The sequence below is a fragment of the Hirundo rustica genome, chromosome 9 (genome assembly GCF_015227805.2).
Source record: "Hirundo rustica isolate bHirRus1 chromosome 9, bHirRus1.pri.v3, whole genome shotgun sequence".
Classification (NCBI taxonomy): Eukaryota; Metazoa; Chordata; class Aves; order Passeriformes; family Hirundinidae; genus Hirundo; species Hirundo rustica.
In genome coordinates this window covers 28869531-28881777 of record NC_053458.1, presented here as the reverse complement: position 1 = coordinate 28881777, position 12247 = coordinate 28869531, and the positions used below count along the sequence as shown (strand labels likewise).

At 51.1% G+C, this 12247-nt stretch overlaps 1 long non-coding RNA gene across 2 annotated transcripts; it reads left to right on the top strand.

The window, feature by feature from the left end:
• Positions 1-281: 281 nt before the first annotated feature.
• LOC120756887 (uncharacterized) lies at positions 282-8500 on the top strand. Of its 2 annotated transcripts, none has more exons than XR_005702280.2 (3): positions 282-1699; positions 3508-4513; positions 5880-8500. It is a non-coding gene; the product is annotated as an uncharacterized LOC120756887 (long non-coding RNA). The 2 variants fall into 2 exon arrangements; XR_005702279.2 differs by having other exon boundaries at positions 3508-6191; positions 6713-8500.
• Positions 8501-12247: the final 3747 nt, after the last annotated feature.

Sequence of the window (12247 nt, the reverse complement as noted above, 5' to 3'; positions counted from 1 at the left end):
ACCCACATGCCTTTTTAAAATATATTCAGGGTTAGTGATTCCATCACTTCCCTGGGCAGCCTGTTCCAGTACCTGACCACCCTTTAGGTGAAAAAGATTTTCCAAATATCTAACCTAAAGCTCCTCAGGTGTGACTTAGGAACTCCTCTCCTCCTATTGCTTGTTCTTGGGAGAAGAAACCAATCCCCACCTGGCCACAGCCTCCTTTCAGGTGGTTGTGGAGAGTGATAAGGTCTCCTTTTCTCCAGGCTGATCCCTCCCAGCTTCCTCAGCCCCTGCTGGGGCTCCAGACCCTTCCCCAGCTCTGTTCCCTTCTCTGGATGTGCTCCGGCCCCTCGATGTCCCAGGAGTGGACACAGGATTTGAGGTGTGGCCTCACCAGGGGGACAATCACTGCCCTGGGCCTGCTGGCCACACTAGGGCTGGTGCAGTCCAGGTGCCCTTGGCCTTCTTGGCAAAACCAGCACCCCCAGGTCCTTCCCAGGCACTCTGCCTGCAGCACCGCATGGGTTGTTGAACCAGAGAGCTGCACCATCCTTTGCCTCTCCTTTACCCAGAGAAAACAGGGAGAGGAGCTTGTTTCGGCTCTTTGTTCTGCTGCTCAGCACTGGCAAGGACTGGATGCAAATAACTCATCAAAGAGGTGTAAGATACAGAGTTCCTGGCCCTGCTTTCTGCTCTCCAAGGCCCAGCAAGGTCTGTGACATCCCCAGGCTGTCCCCTGCCTGTGGCTTCCCTTGCAGAGCCAGTACTTAGCGAAACTCCTGTAATAGCCTTTATACTCTTAACCCAATTTCCTTCCAAACTGCCATATGCTGTGAGCTTTGGGAGGGATTGAGAACATGACAAGGCTGCTCTTTTAAATCCCACGGAGAGGAGGAAAAGTGGCGTTCTGAGTGCCTGCAGGCAAGGAACAGAGGAATCTCATACGGGTTTTGGGGCAGGAAAACCCACGTGCCCTCACCAAACCGAAGCCTGCCTCCCCCCGTTTTCCTGCAGAGTTTCCTAAGCAGTTTTCCTAATCAGAGAAAACGTGAGGGAAGCCCCACTTGCTGTTTTGCTGTCACGTTGGGTGATGCTCCGAGATGCTGCTGAAACTTGTGAAGAAATGAGACCACGCACATGGTGATGAGTGCTAGAGAAGAACCAGATGCTGCAGAGATGGAGCTGAGCCTCCAGCTGAGTAACCACTTCCCTCCCCACCAGTGGGAGATCTACCCCAGCTGTTAAGGGAGGCTTTTGGAGGGTGCTGAGCCAGCCAGGTGCTGTCGCCTCAATCATTGCTGTGGCATGTGATTGGAGTTAGTGTTTAATTGGGGAGTTTAAGCCCTTCGACCGGACAAGGTAAGGAAAACTTCAGGTGCTGGGTCAGAAGCACCCTTCTGGCAGCCACGTTGGGAAGCTGGTGATCCTAGAATTAGTTTTGGAAGGTGTGCATGTGACAGGACCAACCTTTTCAGGACTTGCAGAGCCGTGCTGAAACCCTCCTTTCCAGATGGTTTGGTGCCAGCCTGTGTGCTGTCCCTCAGTCTGGATCAGCACGTGAGGCTCTGGTGGCTGCCACATGGAGCTCGGCCCTGCCTGGGCCAGGAAAGGGAGCAGTGCCCTGTGGCCAGAATGCCTCCATATGGATGAGGAAGAAGAGTCTGTCTCCATAGCTGTGGGTGGACTCTGTGCAATGAAGCTGAAACACCAGAAGGTAGGATTTCATGTGTTTGTACAGAAGGTCTGTGCCCAGTGCATAAACAGATTAAAAATGGACCATTTTCTACCTGATCCTTGATACTGAGGGTTTTGTAGCCTTGTGCAGAGGGTGTTGCATCACAGGACCAGGGTAATGAGGGAAACATACTCTGTCTCCTGCTTTGGGAGGCCTATGGGTTATTTTATTCTGCGTTTAGAGAGTGCCTGAGATCCTTTGTTGCACCCGTGGTTGAAGGACGAAGTGCAGTGATGGAAACAGTTCTGAGATGCAGGATCCAGAGGTCAATTAGTGAATGAGCAGGGATAAGAAAATGGAGGTTGAAAAAGAGTCAAAGATATTTACAGCCTGCATAGCCTTCCCTCTCCTGGTGCTTTATTTTTAATGGCTTGCTGCTTTTACCTCTCTTTGTTTAATGAATATATTGCTGAGTTATTGGAAGCGCAAACTGCATCCAAAAGCAGGACACTCAGGGTTTATTATATTCATATAACTCAAAAGCAGCCAAATTGATTTTTTTTTTCTTTTTTTTCTTTCCCCCTCCTCCTCCATCACCTCATTTTTAAACCTTGCAGCAGGCTCTGTGGCAGTGACAGGTGTGAGACTGACAGCACTGGAGATGAGAAGCTGTGTTTAGGTGGTGGGGAGGGCACCCTCTTTTCCTCCCCTGGTGCTTTATTCCCCTCCAGCCACCTCACCCTGTGGCTTGGGGCAGAGGCAATCCGTGGTTTTCAGCTCCCCAGTGCTGCTGGAAGGGCTGTGGGAAGCTGGGGCTGTCCCTCCCAGTGTTCCCAGCATGGTTTTGTGCCAGTGTGGTCACCTGCCCCTGTATGATCAGAGAGTGGATGCACTAAGACATCCTTGGTCACCATGGCACAGCGTGAACTCGCAGATCTGCAAAGGCTGCTGGAGCTGCTGTGGTGGCTGCAGGGAGTGAGGAGCTTGTGGGGAAAAAAACCACTTGAAATGGTTTCTCTGGGTGGTGTTTTTTAAAAAGGCATCTCTGGGAGTCTCCAGGTCATTGCTCTGTCCAGGCAGTACGTTCAGAAGTGGCAGAACCGGGAATATTTGGTGGCTTCTGCCCTCTCTTGGAGGTGTTCTGGCTGCTGGAACAGGGATGGATGTGACAGCAAAGTGTAGGACAATTTTTGGAGCCACTACAGGTGCTGGACTCTGGGATTTTGTCCTGCAGCCACCCCCATCTCTCTGATGGGAGTGCAGCGCCCGTGGGCTTCAGGGACAAGCCTGCCCTATCCTCCCAGGATGGAAAAGGGACCGGGGAGGAAACCAGGGACCAGGAAGTTCTCTGCTCCTGGAGAGAAATAAAGGAACCCACCCTCAGTAGGAAGCAGCGAGAGGTTTCCAGCTCAGCCCTGGTTAATGAGGGCATTTTGATCTACAATTGTTGACTGCAGAAAGAGCCTCCCTGATAAAGGGGGAAGGGATGTCCTGGGGGAGAGGGTCGCTGAATATGCATGGCCCCGGGTCTCTTTGTTTAGCTGATATCTGACTATATTTATTCTTCTAGATTACACATTCTGACTGCGGAACAAAGGGCTGGCAGGAGCTGCTCTCTTGTGCTTAATAATTTGAGTGAATTTACATTTCAATGCAGCCCTGTGCCACTTCCCACCCCCCGTGGAAAGAGCAGAATTTCCCTGTTGCGGGGAGGGGGGTGGAAAGAAACTCCCACCGCAGTGGCCAGGCTGAGATTTATTGCGGCTCCTCTCTGAATTTATTCCTCGCGAATCCTGCACACGTGTGCCCACCCGCCTGATGCAGAGATGTTTTCCTCCCCACTCCAGACTTGCTCAGCCAACTCCGCCTGCCCCACCTCCCTGCTGAGCGCCGTGATTCATCCTCAAGTAATTAAGCAGCAGCACAGAAAGTACCTGCCTCGGCAGAAGTGTGAAAAACACATCTACACCTAACGGGAACCGGACTGAAGGTTTCCACTTGGAGCGACAGCCAGGGAGCTGCAAAGTGACGAAAAGACAGAGCTGCCAGAACTCCCCAAACGCGGTGTGGTTTCCATGCAGCGTCCTTTTCACTGTACCTTAGGAACAGGAAGCACAAAAAACCCCGTTTGCTGAGTCAGAGTTAGTTATGGGGGGCGTGGAGGTGGCAGGCTTTTCTCTTGCTGGTCTGACCTTGGATCTCTGCCTGCAGTGAGCGGTTTGACCTCTTTGGCTCATCCCTTGCTCCTCAGCTGAATTCTCCCTGTTCTGCGTCCCTGAGCGTCTCTCAGAGTATGGTTTGGTGTTCCCTGCACAGGACACTTGTGCCCACAGGCCCAGGATCCTGTGTTGGCTGCCACCCACTCCTTCCTGAGTCCCAATCCTGCAGCTTAATGTTAGGAGAGCTGCATAATTTTCTCTTCCCTGCCTGATAATAACTTTGCAGGGAATTGATAACCTTGATAACCTCAGCATGCTCCCCTACGTTGGGGTCTCTCACTATCAGCTGCTCTGCATCAGCCCATTTTAACGAATTTTGATAACAGGTACAGCTCCTCATGGCTGTTTTAGAGGACATCTCTGCTTTTCTTGAGCTTCTTAGGAGCTGGGCTTTGGGGCCATGAGCACAGGACCTCACTCTTTGGGATTGGCATTGTTGAGATGTGGCTCAATTCATACTTTTCTTCCACTTGCTCTTCTGTGTAAGTCCCAAAGTGGTGCAAAATGTGATGGAGATTTGGTGTTCTTGGGGCTGAAGAAGCAGGACATGAGCAAAGTGCAGCCTCAGATGTACCTGAGTACAGCGGCAGCGTCTTCCAGAAAATCATTACAACTTTGGGCAGCCTGGGGACAGGTATTTTCTCCTGAATTCTTTTCTTGCCATCTTTTTCCTCCTCTTTGAGTTTGCGTGAGGACCTGTGTGTGGGCGATGGGAGTTGTTGCGCTGTGAGCTGCTCAGGGCGCCCATGTGGGAGGGAAGGCAGCTTCCAGCAGGCTCCACATGTGTGACCAGTGGCTTTTAACACATCCATTTCAGGCCTTCATTGCAACCTGAGCTGCAAAACAATTTGGAAATGGGTTTAATAGCTGTGTTTCACCACTCCTATGTACTTGGGAAAGTGTCGAGCTCTCTGTGGATGAGTGTCCCTATACTTCCCAGAGCTGAATTCCTGGCTCTGCAGAGAGCAAGGCAATGATCCCAACTTAGCCAGTAAGAGCTTGTGCATGTGATGCTGCTCTTCTTTCCGCTGACATTTCTAGATGTTGGTGTTCTGCAATGCAGAATGCAGGAAAAAAACGTTTGAGGAACATGGGCAGAACCAGGACCTTGCCCTGTGTCCTGCTCCAGCACGGCAGAGGGAATTTCCTGCCCTGTGTAAATGGTGAAACAGTGTGTGGTTGTCAGCAGCTCTGTCCGAAACGCCTGCTGGAGGAGGTAGCTGTGTTTATTTTAATGGCTGGGTGTATACATTCATTATTTCTCATTGGTTTTGCATTGTGTACATGCACAAACGTGGAACCATACATATGTATGTTCCATATCACACACACATACACAGCCCGCAACACACACCAGCACAATGCAGCACGAAACCAGGGGGCTTTCGCTTCTCTTAATTACCTAATTATATTGATTCTTACATTCTGTACATCTTGGTTTTATCTGAACTTTCCAGAAGGTGTAAGCAATACACATCTTGTCACATCCCATTTTCACACTAGCGCTGTTGCTGTATGAACCATTGCTCGAAATAAAACACGACGAGAATAGGCAGCCATCTGTCTGGGAAGCACATGCAGTCCCAGATGGCAGCTCCTCTCCTGCTTGCTGGTAGCAGAGTCCTCTGCCTGAGGAACGCAGCAGAAATGTGTAACAGTTCAGCAGGGATATGTAGAACGCGTGGTCCTCCCCCGGGCTGGGGCTTGGGGCCCTCCAGCGATGGGAGGGGAGGGAAGCTTGAAACTTGGAGCACGGAGCCCATCCCTAAGGAGGGCAGGTGTTCATCTCGCTCACAGCAACCTCTCTGTGCTCAGCTCTCTGGGAATGAGGTTCCTCATCCCGTCTGTCTCTGTGTGAATACTCCTTTGGAATGGTGAAGTGGGGGCCTGATGGAAAAGAGTCTGCAGGACCTTGTCGGGTAAAGCTGCAGGGAGGTAAAAGCCCCTGAGCAGCTCTCTCGGGACTGTTCACACAACAAGTGACTCTGCTTGGTCCGCAGGCCACCAAGAATTGACGTGTGCCAGCCTCCAAGGGTCACAAACCACCTCACAGCCAGTGTCCCTCGACCCAGGAGTTGCCCTGTGTCGTTCAGGACAAGCGACACTGCTGCCTTCCCTTGGTCAGCGCCACTTGTGAAACAGCAGCATGGGAATGTCTTTCCTGCCAACAGAGGTGAATGGTGATGAAATACCTCTGCTTAGCAAGGCTTGGTCATTTCTGCTGGACTCTGCATCCAGGGATTGCTTTCACTGATCAAATTTAGCAGAAAAAGCCCAAGAATGTGTGAAGCACCGAGGCTGGGAATGGCTGGGTGAGAATGCAGCTTCCTTATTCTTTGAACTTTCTGCCCCTGCATGCAGTTTTTAATCCGGCCTGCGGGAGGAATAAAGGATATCAGTTTTTAATCTGGCCTGAGGGAGGGATAAAGGATATTGGGACAGGTTTCTACAGGACTGGGGAATACAGAAGAATTATTACAGAAGGAATGACAGCCCTTGGGAGAGGCACCCAAAGCCTGTTGGCTGTGACTTTTACTACAGCCTTTAGAATACCTGAGCAGTAGTTCTGTGAAACAATTAAGAATTTCCTTGCAATTTTGCTTTGCAAAATGATCTTCCTGCATTCCAGTTTTTTGGAAGAAGAAGAAGAGCTGAGCAGTGGTTCGGTGAAACAATTAAGAATTTCCTTACCTTCTTACCATTTTGCTTTGCAAAATCGCCTCTCTGGGTTTCAGTTTTCTGAAATGTCTTTCAAGAGTGTCCCCATTCCCAGAAAAGCCTTTGCACCATCCAGTGATCTTTTTAACCCTGTGATACCTGTTCCCATCTGCAGGCTTTCCACTGGGAGGCTCATGGATGTGGTATTTCACTGCAGAGCCCCGTTGTACAGGGCAAAGCTGCCATGGGCAGGGCACCTTCCACCCTCCCAGGTTTGTCCAACTCCCATCCAAACCGGCCTTGAACCTTTCCAGGGATGGGGCAGCCACAGCTTCTCTGGGCAGCTTGTGCCAGGGCCTCCCCACCTTCACAGGGAAGAACTTCTTCCTAATATCTAATCTAAACCTAATATCTTCCCAATATCTAATCTAAACCACTCACACGGTCAGGAGGAAAGACAGTGCAGGCAGGAAAGGTCCTGCTGAGATTGTGCAGAGGGTCAGATTGTTTTGCATGCAGGAGAAAAACAACTGCTTATTCCTTCCTCTCGGAAACGATCTCGCCCTGGCCCAGCTTGTGCGAAATGGAATTAGAGAGCCTTGCTGAGCACCGGGAGCTGGCGGGAGCCATCACTCAGCCAATTCATCATAATGGGAGCCTGGTATCTAATAAGCAGGTAATAAATGTGCTAAGTGTCCACCTTCAGGTTGCCTGCATGCCTCCCCCCTGCCCAGACCCTGGGTTGCAGCTGCTGGCAAGGAGACGTCACCCTGGCTGAGAGCAGACGATGCTGGAGCGATGCCTGTCTGGCTTTCCTCTCCTGCCACGGCCGTGGCAGGGGAGCCACGAGCTCTATAGGGAAGGTGTGGGGCTGGGGAAGCAGGTTAAGGCAGGAAAACCTCACCCCAGGTAAATCAGGCCTGGAGGCTGCAGTGGGGCTCGGCTGATCTCTGAAAGTCAGGCAGCAGGTTGGGGTAGGGAACGGGGAGGGTTTTGCTTTGTTGTGGAATGTTTTGCACCTTCAGTCTAGGAGCTAAAATTGTGATTTCTCTGGTTTTCAGTGCATGAGGTAATGGACAAAGGGCAGCTGGGGCCAGCTGCTGAGGGAGCACAAGGGGATGTTGAGTAGAGAAAGCACAGGGCAATGCTCCCCCTGCCCTGAGGGAGGGGCAAGGGGCAGGCTGTGGTACCAGGGATTGCTGGCATGGTTTGGGTTGGAAGGCACCTTAAGGATCACCCAGTTCTATCTCCCTGCCATGAGCAGGGATGTGTTCCACTAGACCAAGTTGCTCAAACTCATCCAGTCTGGCCTGGAACACTTCCAGGGATGGAGTATCCACAGCTTTTCTGGGCAGCCTCCTCCAGTACCTTACCACCCTCTGGTGGGACCAGGAGAACCTGGGCTGGGAGTCACAGAAGCTCAGGGGACGCCCATGTCCCAGGGAATAGCCAGCGGGTGGCTGTCCTTGCTGGGGGACGTGGGTTAGGAGAGGTGATCCTGGAGGAGGTGACAAGTCCAGAGGGAACAGCTCCTCCTCTGACCTCAGGGAAATGTGGATCCCAAGCAGCAGTAAATGGGAACACATGGAATTACAAGGGCCTTTGCTGGCATCAGGCAGGAGGCACTGGTTCAGTAGAGTGATCTCTGGTGGGACTGGGGACAACCCTGACTGGAGGAGATTGCGGGAAGGGCAGGAGACAAGGACCTCTGTATATCCTCCAGCTGAGAAGGACCTGCTGGGGCGCAATCTCTGGCACCACCACCTGGGACTGACAGCTGCCAATCTTCTTTCCTTGCTGGGGCTCTTCCCAGGGGGATGCTGCTGTCCTGGCCCCTGCCGTTCCTGCCCGTGGTGCTCCGAGCGGGAGGTCAGCGCCGCAGGCCCCGCTCGGCAAAGCGGGGAAGCCTGTCCCTATTTGTCCCCGAGCGCCGGGGCCTTGGAGGTGAATCAGATGCGCTGCATTAATAGATCTAATCACGGCAAGCCTTGGTGGTGCTGGCTGGAGCAATCTGTTCGCAGGCTGACGGCGAGCTCGCCGCCAGCAGCGGGGAGAGCCGAGCGGGAGGCGCCGCCCGGCCGCGGCCCCGCGGGCCAGGGCCTGGAGGGCGGCTGAGCCCAGGCTCTTCCCGTGAGTTCGGTGCCTCGGGATTTTAGCTTTTATATTTTTCATCTACTCGTTAATAACTCCAGTTCTTTAGTGTATAACTCTAAACTCCATACGCAGTGCTAGCTACTGGCTCCTCGTTGTGGTCAGGCACAGCGATTCCACTCCAGGCCTGGAAATCAAGGACACCTCACTGTCTCAGGCCCTGGGAAATATAAATAAAAGTGAGTTGGGGGGAGCAAACTTGGGGTAAATGATTTCATTACCTGAAGCTGTAATTGGAAGATTAACCCCCAATATTCAAATGGACCAAACTTATAAAAGTGTCAAAAGCCATGACCCGTCATCCATTTTGGGTGTAGCCGCCAAGGGGATTCATCTGCCCAAAATGTACCTGAAGGCCCTTCGATAAATATAACCAGTTCTAATTCCCTTAGGTTTGTCTGGCCTCTGTTTTAAGGTGAGCCCAAAAAGACATCAAGTTGGGTGGGTGAAATCCTGGTCCCGAGCTCGTGGGTGGCAAATCCAACAGGGTGGATTGCAGCTAGGCAGATTTTGGGTTTTGGAGAATGTCCCATGCTTTCAGGGGTTTCTTTTTTCCTTGGTTATCCTTAAAGAGGTTCTGCTGCTCCTTTTAGTTTGCTGGCAACCCCCAATTTTGCATTTGTCTTCCTTGCTAATGCTGCAGTTGGTGCCAGTGCTGCCTGGGGTTTCAGACCAGCCTGGGATCAATAGGGGAGCACTTGCAAGCATCATATTAATTGAGTCTTATGTTGAGAGCCCTTGTGCTATTGATTGTAACAGTAACTTCAGCTGGAATTTGGGAAGCACTTACTTGAAGTCGAAAAAATGAGAAGAAAGCAGAATGCTGGGTGATTGCATTGACTTCATTTCCAGAGGATTACACTGTAATAATTGTGTGTGTCCAGTCTGCTTTCATTACTTGTCCCTCTAATGAAAGTACCAGGAACGCTTTCAGATTTCAATATGCGGGATTACAGGGATTGCTTGGAGCAAGCACCAGAGTACAGTGGCCAGGAGCAATATGAGAGACTTTATCTTAATAACCGGCAGAAGATACCCACTCACCCTGCCGTCTGCCCCACTCACATCCTTCTCTCTGCTTTCCCTCCTCAGAAAGGAAAAAAGAAAAAGGAAACAAAAAATGCCAATTACTGACTGAGAACATGAATTTTTCATTGACCTCCTGTAATACCCCACAAAGCTCAGGAGCCTGGAAAGTAATGAAATGAGATTTCTTCAAAAGAACAAATGAATGAGAGATGACGACTGTCTGGACCAAAAGTGAGATGAGGGCCTCCTCAAGGGCCTGACTTTGGGCTGAGGGAAGGACAGGGGTGCTCTGGGGTCAGGAGGGGTAACAAGGGGTGCTGAAGGTCCATCACATATCTCTACTTTTTGTTCCAGCCCAGGGGTTCCCCTCTCTGCAAGCAAATGCTCAGATTATGGGATTGTGGGATGCCCTGAGGGGTTGGGGCAACCTTAGCGTGGGGCGTGCAGCTCTGTTGTGGTTTGGTTTTGTTGTTTTTCTTTTCTGACATACAGCCTTCCACTGAAGCTCTTGGTGTGGGGCAAAGGAGCCCAAATACACCCAGGCTGGGGGTGCTTTGGCTGCCAGATGTGCTGCCCTGCTTTGCAGAGCTCTTTGTGCAGGTGCCCTGAGTGCTCAGGACCCCAGGTTTGGCACCAAGCGTGCTGGGATCTTGCTGCCATGTGTGGCTTTCTGGGACTTCTGTTGTTTTTAATATGCTGCTTTGCAATAATCCAACAAAAGCTACTCTCAAACTCATTTATTATTTTTTTATAAAGGCTCCCCCCACTTTTTTTGTTGTTGTTGTTGTTTTAAGATGCTGTCAAATTGCACTTCTTAAGATTCATGGTGGATCTCCTCTGCCTGACTCTATTACCCAATTTAAATACACAACAGCAAGAGGGGTTGAATGCCACTGTGTTAACATGGTGCCAGAGACCTCTGCGAGGTTGTTTGTTAAAAGCAAATTGTACCTGTTAAGGGGCTGGGAAGGGGAGCACAGCTGCTGTTAACTGCTTTACCAAATTGACTCTGACTCATTCGTTTCAAATGAAAATTGAAATGCTTTTGACTTCTTCTTTTTCTTCTTTTTATTTATTTTTTTTTTTCATCCTTCCAGTGGCAAATTTGCTTTACTTAACGCTAAGTAGGGATCATTTCTTGTGATTACTGAAAAATGCATCATAACTTTTGATTACGCTGCTATTAAGGATGCAGAATGGCAATTGCTGCTGCTCGCAGAGAGGGAGAGAGAGGGGGAACGCTGCTGGAAGAGCGGGTGTAACCCTTTGCTGTGCCGAGTGCTGTGGAGAAACTGGAAATGCTGCTGCTCTGGGGCCCCAGGCTGGAGGGGCGGGACCCGGGGGTCGAATTTGGGCTGGGTGCGAGTGGACACGAGCATGGGTGACCCCGGAGGGATGCAGTGATGAGGGCTGGAGCATCGCTGAACTGCCAGAAGTTTTTCTTTTTGAGGGGTTAACGATCCTCTCTTGAAATGAAAACACCTTGGGAAGGCTGGTGGTTGTTTGGAAGAAGGAAAAATCAGGGGGATGGAGAGGGAATGCTGGCAGCAGGATCAAGGACACACATACCAGGGTTGCTGGAGACCCTTCGGTGGGATGGTTTCTGCCAGGGGCTTTACGGCTGGGAAATGGGAAGAGAGGGGTCGTGGAGTGCTCAGGGACACTGTCCTCAGCGCTGGGGAAACTGAGACAGGGAAGGGAAGGTGAGAGGAGGAATTGCTTTACCTTGCACTGTGGTTTTCATCAGTGAAGGTCTGACCTCAGGACAAGTGCCAGTGATGCTGATGAGCTTTCTGGAGGTAATCCCTGCCTGGATGGGGAAAAACCCTCCAGGCCAGTGCAGAGAGCCCCTTCCTGGCTTAGGGAAGGTGTAATCGACATTTCCTTCCTGTTACTCAGCAGAGGGGACAGTAACCAGAGAGAAAACACCTGTGGGCTGGTGCAAAGGCGTGTGCAGAGGATTTGGGTGGTTACTTGGGATCTGAGGAAAGGAAGGGGAGGTTGTTCTGTATCAGAGTGCCACAGGAGCGAGGCGCAGGGTTTTGGTGGTGGTCACTTCCACACCTGCCTGTTTGCAGGCCCTTTCCAAGGAGCTTCGCTGTTGATTCTGCCCGTTTTGTAGCTCTGCCAGGGCACCACCTGCCTGCTGCGGCCGCTCGAGCCCCGTGTTCCCACTGGGAACTACGTTTCCCAGAGTTCCTACTCCTGAAGGGCGGCACGGGGCAGCGCTGAGCTCGAGGACGAGAAATGTCGTAGGCGGCACTTAATTAAATCATAAGCTCAGGGAGCAGCTACATCAGCTATTTAGGAAAGATTTGGAAGATGGAGCTCTCTTATAAATAAGGAAAGGCGCTTTTTTTTTTTTTTTTTTTTTTTTTTTTTTTTTTTTTTTTTTTTTTTTTTCCTGCACTCCCTGTTGCTCTGCGGAATGCTGTGGCCAGCTGCAAACAGCTGGTTCGCTGTCCCTTGAAAGAGCAGGATTGTTAGTGGCGGTGAAAGGGCAGGTGAGCTCTGTGGGGCTTTGGGATGC